Below are 12,043 nucleotides of genomic sequence, written 5' to 3' on the forward strand. Positions count from 1 at the left end.
CATTGGTTTGCCTTTACCTGGGAGGGCCCAGATTTTCAGTCACAACAGCTCACGTGGACTGTCCTCCCATTAGGGTTCAGAGATAGCCCCTATTTTTTTGGCCAGGCACTGGCCAAGGACCTCGTGTTGTATAACCAAGGCAGTTCTACCTTACTGCAGTATGTGGATGAGCTCCTTCTATGCAGCCCTTCCCTCGAGGCTTCACATTCTTCACAGCAGCCTTACTAAATTTTGGGGGAGACAAAGGATACAGGGTCTCCCCAACCAAAGCCCAGCTCTCCTCTCCACAAGTGACCTACCTGGGAGTTCTCCTCCAGCCAGGACAGAAGTCTGTCACAGCAGACAGCATCCAGGCCCTTAAGGACCTTGGACCACCCATGGATGCAAACTCTATCCTTTCCTTTTTGGGACTGATAGGGTTTTTCAGACACTGTATCCCAAACTTCCCAGTGATGGCTAAACCTCTCTATCAGGCTGCCAAGGAGACTTTGAAGGGACCCCTAACCTCCCCAAGGGAAGTGGCACGAGCCTTTGCCAGACTGCGGGACTCCTTAACCTCTTCACAGATGAGAGACAGGGAATCACTGTAGGCCTGCTGGTACAACCTCTGGGCCCAGCTCATCAGCTGGTAGCCTATTTATCTAAACAACTGGATCTTACAGCCAAGGGCTGGCCAGCATGTTTGTAGACTCTAGCGGCGGCAGCTCTCCTAATGAGAGAAGCCTTAAAACTCACCCTCTAATCACCCATTACTGTGGTTCTCTCACCACCTCAAGGATCTTCTAGGATTGAAGATTCACACCCTACTTAGCCCCTCCTATATCCAGGAGCTATACCTACTATTATTTATTGAAAACCCAGACATTGTTCTCAGTCTCCACCACTCAACCCTGCCTCTCTCCTTCCTGCACAAACGGCTTCCCTGACTTCACACTCCTGTTGTCAAGTTATTGATTTTTATTTACTACGTAGGAATGGTCCCCAGGACCAGCCTCTCCCTTAGCCTGACCTCGTGCTCTTCATGGATGGCAGCTCAGTGCAGAGAGCCGATGGCTGTCATCGCACGGCCTATTCAGTGGTAACCAAGGACTCAGTCCGTGAAGCACAGTGCCTCCCTCAGGGAATGACTTCCCAGAAGGCAGGACTCTATGTGCTCATCTGGTCATTGATGCTGGCCCAGGGAAAGTAGGTCAACATATATACAGACTCCAAATATGCCTTTCTCATAGCCTACTCACACTCAGCCATCTGGCAGGAAAGAGGATTTCTCACCACCAAGGGCACCCACATAACCAACACCGCACTAATCAATAAACTTCTCCAGGCTCTCTCTCTCTCCCTGCACAGGTGGCCATTGTACATTGCCGGGGACATCAGTCTTCTGAGGATCTAGTAGCATGGGGCAAAAATAAGGCTGATCACACTGCTAGTAGCCTTAGCACTCAGACACCAACAGCCCCCACACTATTTCTATCTACCTCCCTCAAGCCCTCCTGCCCTCAACAGGAGTGACAAAACCTCTGCACCTCAGAACAGAAACATCCAGAAGGTTGGATCTTCGTTGGTGACAAAATAGCACTATCCTCACAGGATGCCATACCCCTCCTTACTGAAATCCATAATTCTTTGGATATAGGCCTGGATTTGCTACAGATTCCTAGCCCTCTATTTTCCTGTCCTAAAATGCGTTAACTCCTTAGGCAAATCCATGCTTTGTGCCAGACCTGCCGCATGGTCTCCTCTAAGGGTGTCCTTAAACCAAAAATACCTGCTTACCAACTCAGAGGACACCAACCAGGCAAAGACTGGCAAATAGATTTCACCCATATGCACACACACAAAAAGTTCTGCTACCTACTTATTCTGGTTGACACCTTTTCTGTTTGGATGGAAGCATTCCCAATGGCTAAAGAAACGTCAGTGAAGGTGGCGGAGACCCTACTTAAACATTGTTCCCAGGTTTGGTTTACCTCTATCCATCCAGACTGATAACGGGTCAGCCTTCATTTCACAGGTCATCCAACAGGTGCCGTAGGCTTTACACATCACATGGAAACTCCATATCCCATACCGTCCTCAGTTATTGGGAAAGTGGAGAGAGCCAATGGAATTATCAAGGACCACCTCACAAAATTGTCCTTGGAGCTCAGATCCTTGAGGGTGGACCTACTCTCCTGGGCTCTAATGCGCATCAGGGACACCTCTTGCAAGCCCCTTGAATTGATCCCATTTGAGTTGATGTATGGCCAGCCCTTCCTGGTTGCCCAACAGTTTCCCACAAAGCTTCCCCGCTTGGCTAATTACCTGCTTTATCTTACTCTTGTTCACAAGCTCCTCTGAGAACATGCTGACTGGTGTCTTCCATGCTCAACTTGAACTCGTCAGGGGACCCAGACGCCCTTCCTCTCCAACCAGAAGACTCAGTTCTACTCAAGACTCTCCACCCAGAGTCACTTCAGCCAAGGTAGACCAGACCTCACATAGTGATCCTCACCACACCCACTGCAGCTAAACTTCTTGGCCACACATCCTGGTACCATCTCTCCTGCCTCAAACCTTTCCAAGCCTCTACCCTCTTCTCAGTGGAAGGTCCAGTGAACTGGGCCTACCACTCTTACCTTTAAGTGCCAGCATGCTGAAACTCCCCCTACTGATACTATTGGCCCTCCTCCTTCCCCTCATCAGCTGTGAACAGGCTCCTCTCTATTGATTCACCATCACATAGGCATTAAGCAAGATGGATCGCACACAATGCCATCCACTTGCAGTCCAGGAATGCCCTTTACCCTGTACAAGACCCCTGGTTATTGCATTTAGACAGAGAGAGCTTGTAATGGGAGACTCCTTTCATGGAGGTGGCTTAACTGACTTACCTACTCACTGGGTGAGGAAACTAATTTGTTTTCCCTGTCAATAGACCAACTCTGCCTGCAGAACTCAGTGGCTAGAGAACTATGGCTGTCCCTGGAGTTCCTGTATCCTTGAGTGGGCTAATGGGGGACTCATGAAGGATTGCCAGATCTGACGTACCACTCCAGCAGGACTCATGGACAAAGGGATACCCATTCATAACTCTTTATTGGAGAACCCTCAACCAATATGCTCCTATGCTATTAACTTGGAGTTTTGTTATCCAGGACCCAGACCATCATTGATGGAGCCAAGGACAGACCGGAGGCCTCTACTGGGACAGTATACATTCTAGTTACCTATCCCAGATCATCACCATAATAAGAACCCTTGTCCTCTCCCTTCCATCCATTCATAACCTCTCTTTTGAGATACAACCCCAAGAAGAGGCCTTAAACCAATAGATTGACCTGTTATCTCGCTGTTCCACAGGGTTACTACCCCCAGAGGCGACACCAGGAACTCCCAAAGCAAACACAAGGACTCCATTCTCTTGGCTCAATCTCATTAGATAAGCCCTACTTTTGCTCAACCAGACAGGCCTGCACAACAACATATGACTGTTTTCTGTGTACCTCCCTCTCTCCACCCAACTAATCACAGTGCCCCTCACTAGCCCACTCCCATATAAGCCACCTCAATTCTCAAATATCATAATACCCCATATACCTTTACAAGACACAGGGACTCAGAACCTCACCTATTATGTCTCTAGTCTTTTTTTTTTTTTTTAAAGCATTTATTTATTTATTTATTTATTTATTTATTTATTTATTACAAAGTCAGATATACTGAGAGGAGGAGAGACAGAGAGGAAGTGGAGCTGCCAGGACCAGAACCAGTGGCCATATGGGATCAAGGCAAGGACCTTAGCCACTAGGCCACGCTGCCAAGCCCTATGTCTCTAGTCTTAACTGCCCTCCCCACCTACTAAATATGTCAAACCATAGGGTGGTATGCTCAAATTCCACCAGGGCATTCAAGGGCCAATATTTCTGGGGCAATGGAACACAGTATAATATCTTTGATAGCTCCCATAATCTTACGTGTCTTCCAGTCTTATTGGTGCCCCAACTAACCTTGCTTTCTTGGTCAGAAACTAAACAGGAAATTTCAAACTCCCAGGGTCTTGAGAAAACCAAGCAGGCAGTCTTCATCCCAACTTGGTAGACATGTCGGTTGCAACCTCCCTACTGGCAGTAGGCCTCGGTGCAGGAGCTGTGGGTCACACCATCATCGAGGTCAACAAGCTCCAAGCAGACCTCAATCAGGCAATAGAAGACTCAGCCCAGTACCTGGCATCCCTACAGTGACAAATCACCTCGCTGGCTGAAGTGGCACTCCAGAATTGATGACCTGGATCTCCTGACCACAAGCAAAGGGGGACTTGTGTCTCCCTACAGGAACAGTGTTGCTATTATGTTAATGAATCTGCCATAGTAGAAACTGGGATAAAAAAATCTCCAGTTGATAAGGGAATGACTCAATAATTGGCAAAATGTGGGCAAAAATTCAGGTTTCAACATCTGGGAATTCCCCCTCCTAGCCTGATTCATGCATATACTAACCCCATTAATAGTTACAGGCCTTTTATTAACAATCACCCCTTGTTTTCTAAGGTCCACCAAACAAAAAATCCACGAAACCTCACAGGTCACCCTCAACCATTACTCTACCCCTACATTCCAGTGCCCACAGAGCCCTCTCTGGATCACAATTAGGGACTATGCCTCACTCCAGCAGGAAGTAGCCAGAACGACTTCATTGCCCCTTTTCCTATTTCCAAGAGTCTGGAATGATGGCTACCCAGGGTACTGGAGGTGAGGGGCTAGGTCCACTCCAGACCCAGCATGTCACCTAGGCTTCAGCCCGTAGCAGGAGGGGCCACAGGAGCTGACCAATGACACACCTGAATGGACATTCTTTACATAACTAGGGCATAAACAGCCCCTGTGTCCAGATGGGTATAAAACTCCACAACACATATCTCGTCGGCCCTTTTCGCTTCTTCCCTCTTCCCTCTGCTCTGCGTGAAGGGGGCCCAGGAGTGGATTTTCCAATAAAGCTTCTGTTACAACTTTGGACAACTTGCTGGTATTATTCCACCAGTGGGTGGTGGGTGGTCAGGCACTAGAGTGAGTAGAATTTAAAAAGGCTGTATACAGGGCCCGGCGGCGTGACCTAGCGGCTAAAGTCCTCGCCTTGAATGCCCCGGGATCCCATATGAGTGCCGGTTCTAATCCCGGCTGCTCCACTTCCCATCCAGCTCCCTGCTTATGGCCTGGGAAAGCAGTCGAGGATGGCCCAAGGCATTGGGACACTGCACCCGCGTGGGAGACCTGGAAGAGGTTCCAGGTTCCCGGCATCGGATCGGCGCGCATCGGCCCATTGCGGCTCACTTGGGGAGTGAATCATCGGACGGAAGATCTTCCTCTCTGTCTCTCCTCCTCTCTGTATATCTGACTCTGTAATAAAATAAATAAATCTTTATAAAAAAAATAAAAGGCTGTATACAGTATTGGAGAGTGCAGAGCAACCATAGCTTGCTAACCTAACGGTATTGCTGAATCTATAAATGATAGATCTACTTTGGAAAGGTCTTTGAGTTTTCTTAAACATTAAAACTCACATCTATGCTAATACGTGACCAACCAGTCCTATGCTTTTATCTGGGAGAAATGAAAGTGTAAAACAAGCAGAAAGACTTGTACGAGAATATCCACAGCAGTTTTATTTTTAATAGTCTTCTTGGAAATGACCCAAATGTATATCAAAATGTTAAAAGAATTGTATCCTATCCAGATGATAAAATGTTACTCAGCAATAACAATGAATGACTGATATATGAAAACACATTTTTAAAAGATTTATTTATTTTTATTGCAAAGTCAGATATATATATATAGATAGATAGGAGGAGAGACAGAGAAATATCTTTTCTCCAATGATTCACTCCCCGAGTGGCCAGGCTGCGCCAATCCGGATCTCCTCTGGGTCTCCCACACAGGTGCAGGATCCCAAGGCTTTGGCCTTTTCCAGGCCACAAGCAGGAAACTAGATGGGAAGCAGTGCTGCCAGGATTGGAACCGGTGCTCATATAGGATCCCGGTGCATTAAGGCAATGACTTTAGCTGCTAGGCTACCGTGCTGGGCCCTTAGAAAGTTCTTTTATTCCAGCAAGGTAGGAACAAGAGCAGGGGTGCAGGGGGGAGAGAACCAAAAAGGGAAATGTCTCCTGCCATGGCAGGAGAGAGAGGCAAGGTGGGGATGGGGGACTGGGGAAGCCGGGAGGGAAGGCTGGGTGTGAAAATGGGCAGCATACGCAGGGAAGAGGCAGGGAGAGGAAGTGGCTGGGAGGGTGGCCATGAGGAACTGGTGGATAGGACTGTCAGAGCCGCAAGGGATTGGTAGGTGGGTGAGGATTAGGGGGAGAAGCCGTGAAGGGTTGGTGGAGAGGGCTCGCTGTCAGATACACTGCAGTGAGTGAGGCAGGCGGATTGTTAGGGAACTGGAACAGGGTGAAATTTGTGAGCCACGGGAAAGGAGAAGCAGATATTTAAAATAGTACTGAGTCCCAAATGGCAGGGCCTTCAGGGTCGATGTTCGAGTTGCTCCTCATATTATCAGCATCTAGTGGAGTCTTTAGAGGTTTTTATATACAAGATCCTATCGTCCCTACACAGTGATATATGACTTCCTCCTTTCCAAATTGATTGCTTTGTCTTTCTCCTAATCACTGAAGCTAGGGCATCCAGGACTATGATGAACATAAGTGGTGAAAGTGAGTATACTTGTTTTGTTCCAGATAGACAAAACCTTCAGCTTTTTCCCAATCAATATGATATTAGTTGTTAGTTATTATGCCTTTATTATGTTAAGTATATTGTTTTGTTGTTTCTATATCTGACATATATATGTGGGTGTGTATATATATTAATTTGCTTGAAAGAGAGACACAGAGAATTAGAAAGAATCTTCCATCCATTGGCCCACTCTCTTGAAGTCAACAATAGCCAGGACTGGGCCTGACTGAAAGCAGGAGCCAGGAATACCATCTGGGTATCCAGATCCCATCCCATGAGGGAGGCAGGGCTCAATTTTAACTTTTAATGAGTATTGAAGAGCTTAGACACAGTTCTAAGAAAATTGGCATTTCCCTCCTCTCTTCATTCCCCTCTGATGAGAGACCTTTTTATATGTTTGAAAGGTAGAGAGACTGGAGAGGGAGAGCTGTCCACTCTCTGTCTGACTTCCCGGATGTGTACAAAGCTGGGGCTCGGCCAACCTAAAGCCAGGAGCCCGGAACTCATTTTGGATATCCCATGTTGGAGCTTGTTGCTTCCAAAGGGTACCGGTGAGGAGCAAACCGTATCAGAGGCAGAGCTGGAACTTAAACCTAGGAACTTTGCAGGAGTCCCAAGTGGCATCTTAATCATGATGCCAGATGCTCACCCTATTTTTTTATTTATTCATTCTCACTGGTCATATTGTCTATTTTATTTTCATTCAATTTTGGCAGAATTCATATATCCAGGAATCTTCCCAATTCTTCTAAGATTGTTGTTCATGCTGATCTGTAACACTCCTTTTCAATTCTGTCAGTCTTATTTATTTAGTCAGTCAAGAAGTCTTTGTTTTCATCACTAACTTTATGTATTTGAATCTTTTTTTTCTTTAATCTAGCTAGAGTTTGCCAATTTGGTTTATTATTTCAAAGAACTAGTTCTTCACTTTATTTTTGTATTTCCTTTTCTGTTTCTACATACCTCTTTTGTTTTCTGAGATTTATTCTAATAATTTTGGACTTGATTTGTTCCTATTTTTCCAGTTCCTTGAGGTTCAGTAATAAGCTATTTATAAGAGACCGTCCTGCTTTTTGAACGCCGACCTTCACTGCTGTACAATTCCATCTCAGTACTTCTTTTGCTATATACTGAGATTTGGAATGTTATTTTTCCATTTTCCTTTAAGAAATTTTAAAATTTCCTCAGTTTCTTCCTTGAACCATTAGTTGTTTAGAAACAAATTGACTTCCATATACTTATGTAGTATTGCTCCAAACTGTTTCTTGTTAGGGATTTCTGATTTTATGGCATTATGGTCAGAAAAGACACTTGATATTTGTCTTTTTAAAAACTTGTTAACACTTGTTTTGTGATCTACCAGATGGTCTATCCTGGAGAACATTTCATGTCTTGTTGACAAGAATGTGTGTTTCGCAGCTGCTAAGTGAAATGTTCTGTAAATATCAGTTAGATCTGACTGATTTAGGGTGAAATTCTACTGTGTTTATCCATTTTCTGTCCATTTCTGAAAGTGGGTGTCAGCCTCTATTATTGCACTGGAATCTGTCTATCTCTTTAGGACTGTAGTAGTTGCTTTGTGATTTGGGTGCTCTGATACTGGGTGCATGTATATTTACAACTGTTATTTCCTCCTGCAGGCTGGAATGCTTTATTATAAGTAACCCACTTTGGGCCCAGCACAGTAGCCTAATGGCTAAAGACATTCCTCATCTTGCATCTGCCAGAATTCCCATATGGGCACTGGTTCTAATCCCCGCAGCCCCACTTCCCATAGAGCTCCTTGCTTGTGCCTTGGAAAATCAGTAGGGGGTGGCCCAAAACCTTGGGACCCTGCACCCACCTGGGAGACCTGAAAGAGGCTCCTAGCTTTGGATCAGCTTAGCTCCAGTCGTTGTGGCCACTTGGGGAGTGAATCATCGGACAGAAGATCTTCCTCTTTGTCTCTCCTCCTCTCTGTATATCTGACTTTGCAATAAAAATAAATAAATCTTTTTAAAAATATAAAAGTGAAATGAATTGGGGCTGGTGACACATTACAGTAGGCTAAGCCTCTGTCTGCAGTGGTAGTACCCCATTTGGGCTCCTGTTTGTATCCCTGCTGTTCCACTTCAAATCCAGCTCTGCTGATACCCCAGCAAAGTAGAGGAGGATGGCTCATTCCTTGGGCCTTTGAGACACAGAGGAAGCTCCCAGTTTCAAATAGGCTCAGCTCTGGCTGTTGCGACCATTTGGGGAATGAACCAGCAGATGGAAGAAAAATATATCTTTCTCTTCTCTCTGTAACACTATTTCAAAGAAAAACGAATATTTTTCTTTTTTATTTTAAGTGAAAAGAGTTCCTTGTAAGCAGCATATCCTTGAGTCATTTTTTTTAAAACTATACGATCAGGCCTGGCGCAGAGTGGCCCAGCAGCTAAAGTCCTCGCCTTGAACGTGCCAAGATCCCATATGGGTGCTGGTTCTAATCCCGGCAGCTCCGCTTCCCATCCAGCTCCCTGCTTGTGGCCTGGGAAAGCAGTCGAGGATGGCCCAAAGCCTTGGGACCCTGCACCGGCGTGGGAGACCCGTAAGAGGTTCCTGGTTCCCGGCTTTGGATCGGCACAGTACTGGCCATTGCAGTCACTTGAGGAGTGAATCATCGGACGGAAGATCTTCCTCTCTGTCTCTGCACCTCTCTGTGTATCTGACTTTCCAATAAAAATAAATAAATCTTTTTTAAAAAAAACTATACAATTACTCTAAATTTCTTAATTGAATAATTTAGTTCATTAATACTTAAGCTTATTATTATAGGTCGTACTGCTGCCACTTTTACACTTGTTTTCCAATTCTTGTCTTTTTCCCACTCATAATTTTTAATTGTGACTAAGTGATTTTCTTTAGTGGTGTACTTTGATTCTCCTTATTTTTGGTAAGCTCCTGGCTTAGGATTGGTTCAGCTCCAGCTGTTGTGACCACTTGGGGAATAAATCAATGGTTGGAAGATCTTTCTCTGTCTCTTATGTGTATATCTTTCAAATTAAAAAAAATATATATATATAATATGTATTATATTATATATAACTAAAATAGTAAATGTATATATAATATATATATTATATATTTTGTATATGTGTGTGTATATATATATTCTCCACAAATTCAAAATATGGTTATCTACCACAGGATTCTGAATTTATCTATATAATGTCATTGAGTTTTATATGTTCTGTTTTATTCCTATTCATTTGTGTCTCTTTCAGTTTGAGGAATTCCCTTTAGTACTTCTTCTATGACAGGAGGGTGGTGATGAAAGGTCCTTAATTCTACTTCCTGTCTGAAGGATAACTTTGCTGGTTGCAGTATTCTTGGAGGTTTTTATTCGTTGTTTTTCCTTTAGCACTGAGGCTCTCCTGCCCTGTGAGGTTTCTCCTGAGAAGTCTGCAGTGCGCTGTTTGCAGCATTTGTAATCCTCTATCTTTAACCTTGAAAAATATGATTATGTCTTGGCGTAGACTCAGTTGGGCTCACTTGACTGGGATTCTTTAGCTTTCCTATCGCTGGTAAATGCATCTTGAGTTTGGGACATTTTCTGTTCTTATTTCTTTGAAAATGCTTTTTACCCCCTTGCCATTCTGAAGTCCCTCTTTTTAAGAATAAATTTTATTTTTGATGATGTTTACAGTTAAGAAGGATGCATGCTCATGTAGACCACCGATTAAGGTGGGGGAAGATCAAGGATTGGAGGGAAAATGGATGAGACAACTGTTTCCTGTATCTGGGGAAAGTGGGGAGAGAAGAGGAGAGGGCTGCTCCCAGCAGCCCAGCTGCATCAGTCCTTGGGGATGAGGGTGGTCACCCACTATCATAAACAGGGTCTTCATGTGGAGCATGTCTGAGGATACTGCTTAAGTTGTCTTGATAGTTCTGAGATGCTGTTAATCTCCTTGCTCCAAGGTTGAGGAAATCCTTCCAAGGTCCTTTGGTTGATATAGTCCACCTTAGAGTGTCGACTCACCCAGACAATTGCTGTCAAAGCTTGGCCGGGAGAGCTGTCCAATGTGTTCTGCCTTCTGTGGTACTAGATGTCCTCTGCAAGCCTCAGTGTACAGGTTGTCATGTCCCCCATGTGCATCTGAACATGTCATCACTGCATAGCGAGAGACCCAGTTCTGACACCTATTCTCCAATATCAGACCACAGATCCTGTGATTTTCCCTGAAAAATATGAACGCTTCATGAATTTGCATATCATCCTTGTGCAGGAGCCATGCTGATCTTCTATGTGTTGTTCAAATTTTAGTGTATGTGCTGCTGAAGCGAGCATCTGAAGTCTGTCTTAAATCAGTATTACTTGTATATTACTTGTTCTTTCCATGCTGTCCAGCTTGCTGAAGAAAGCCAAATGTTTTCTTTAGTTTTTTTTTTAACTCTATTTTCAAATAGTTTGAAATCACTCTTCTGTTATTCCACTGATGACTTATATTGCACTTTTTAATTTCACTTAGTATATATTCAGTTGGAGAAATTCTGATATTAATTACTTCCATCTATCAAGTCTCTGTTAGAATATTAATTTCTCTGGGTCCCCTTTGCATTCAGTTGTGTTTCCATTAAATAACTGTTTTGAAATTTTCATCCAATAATTTCAAACTATCAATTCCAGATGGTCAGTTTCTGGTACCATGTTTTGCTTGTTGGATTATATCATGATTCCCTGGAAGTCCGTAATGTTTGGTATATTATGTCATCCATTCATTAGCAGTAATAATCCAGCATCCTATGTAGCTACTCTGCTAGAAATTTTCTTTTAAAAGATTTATTTATTTTATTACAAAGTCAGATATACAGAGAGGAGGAGAGACAGAGAGGAAGATCTTCCGTCCGATGATTCACTCCCCAAGTGACTGCAATGGCCAGTACTGCGCCGATCCAAAGCTGGGAACCAGGAACCTCTTCCAGGTCTCCCACACGGGTTGCAGGGTCCCAAGGCTTTGGGCCATCCTCGACTGCTTTTCCAGGCCACAAGCAGGGAGCTGGATGGGAAGCAGGGCTGCCGGGATTAGAACTATGGGATCCTAGCTTGTGCAAGGCAAGAACTTTAGCTGCTAGGCCACTGCACCAGGCCAGCTCTGCTAGAAAATTTTAAGCAGTTTATTTTCTTTGAGCACTTGATTACTTATACTATTTCAGTGACAGCATGCTAAATTGAGGTCTGCCATAGCTCTGCTGTTGTGTTCAGTTCTGCCGGAGTCCAGCTCCAGCTGAGTTCAGAACTCGAGAAGGGTGTGTGGATTAGGCGTAAAGAGGAAATAAATGGACCACTAGGATTTCATGATCATAATGGA

The 12,043-nt window shown here is 44.4% G+C and overlaps 1 non-coding gene across 1 annotated transcript; it reads right to left on the reverse strand.

Moving 5' to 3' along the window:
- Positions 1 to 10,915: 10,915 nt before the first annotated feature.
- On the reverse strand, positions 10,916 to 11,022 carry LOC118759573 (U6 spliceosomal RNA). The gene has a single exon (XR_004996273.2). It is a non-coding gene; the product is annotated as a U6 spliceosomal RNA (small nuclear RNA).
- Between the last annotated feature and the right edge of the window lie 1,021 nt (positions 11,023 to 12,043).

The sequence above is a fragment of the Ochotona princeps genome, chromosome 4 (assembly GCF_030435755.1).
Source record: "Ochotona princeps isolate mOchPri1 chromosome 4, mOchPri1.hap1, whole genome shotgun sequence".
Classification (NCBI taxonomy): domain Eukaryota; kingdom Metazoa; phylum Chordata; class Mammalia; order Lagomorpha; family Ochotonidae; genus Ochotona; species Ochotona princeps.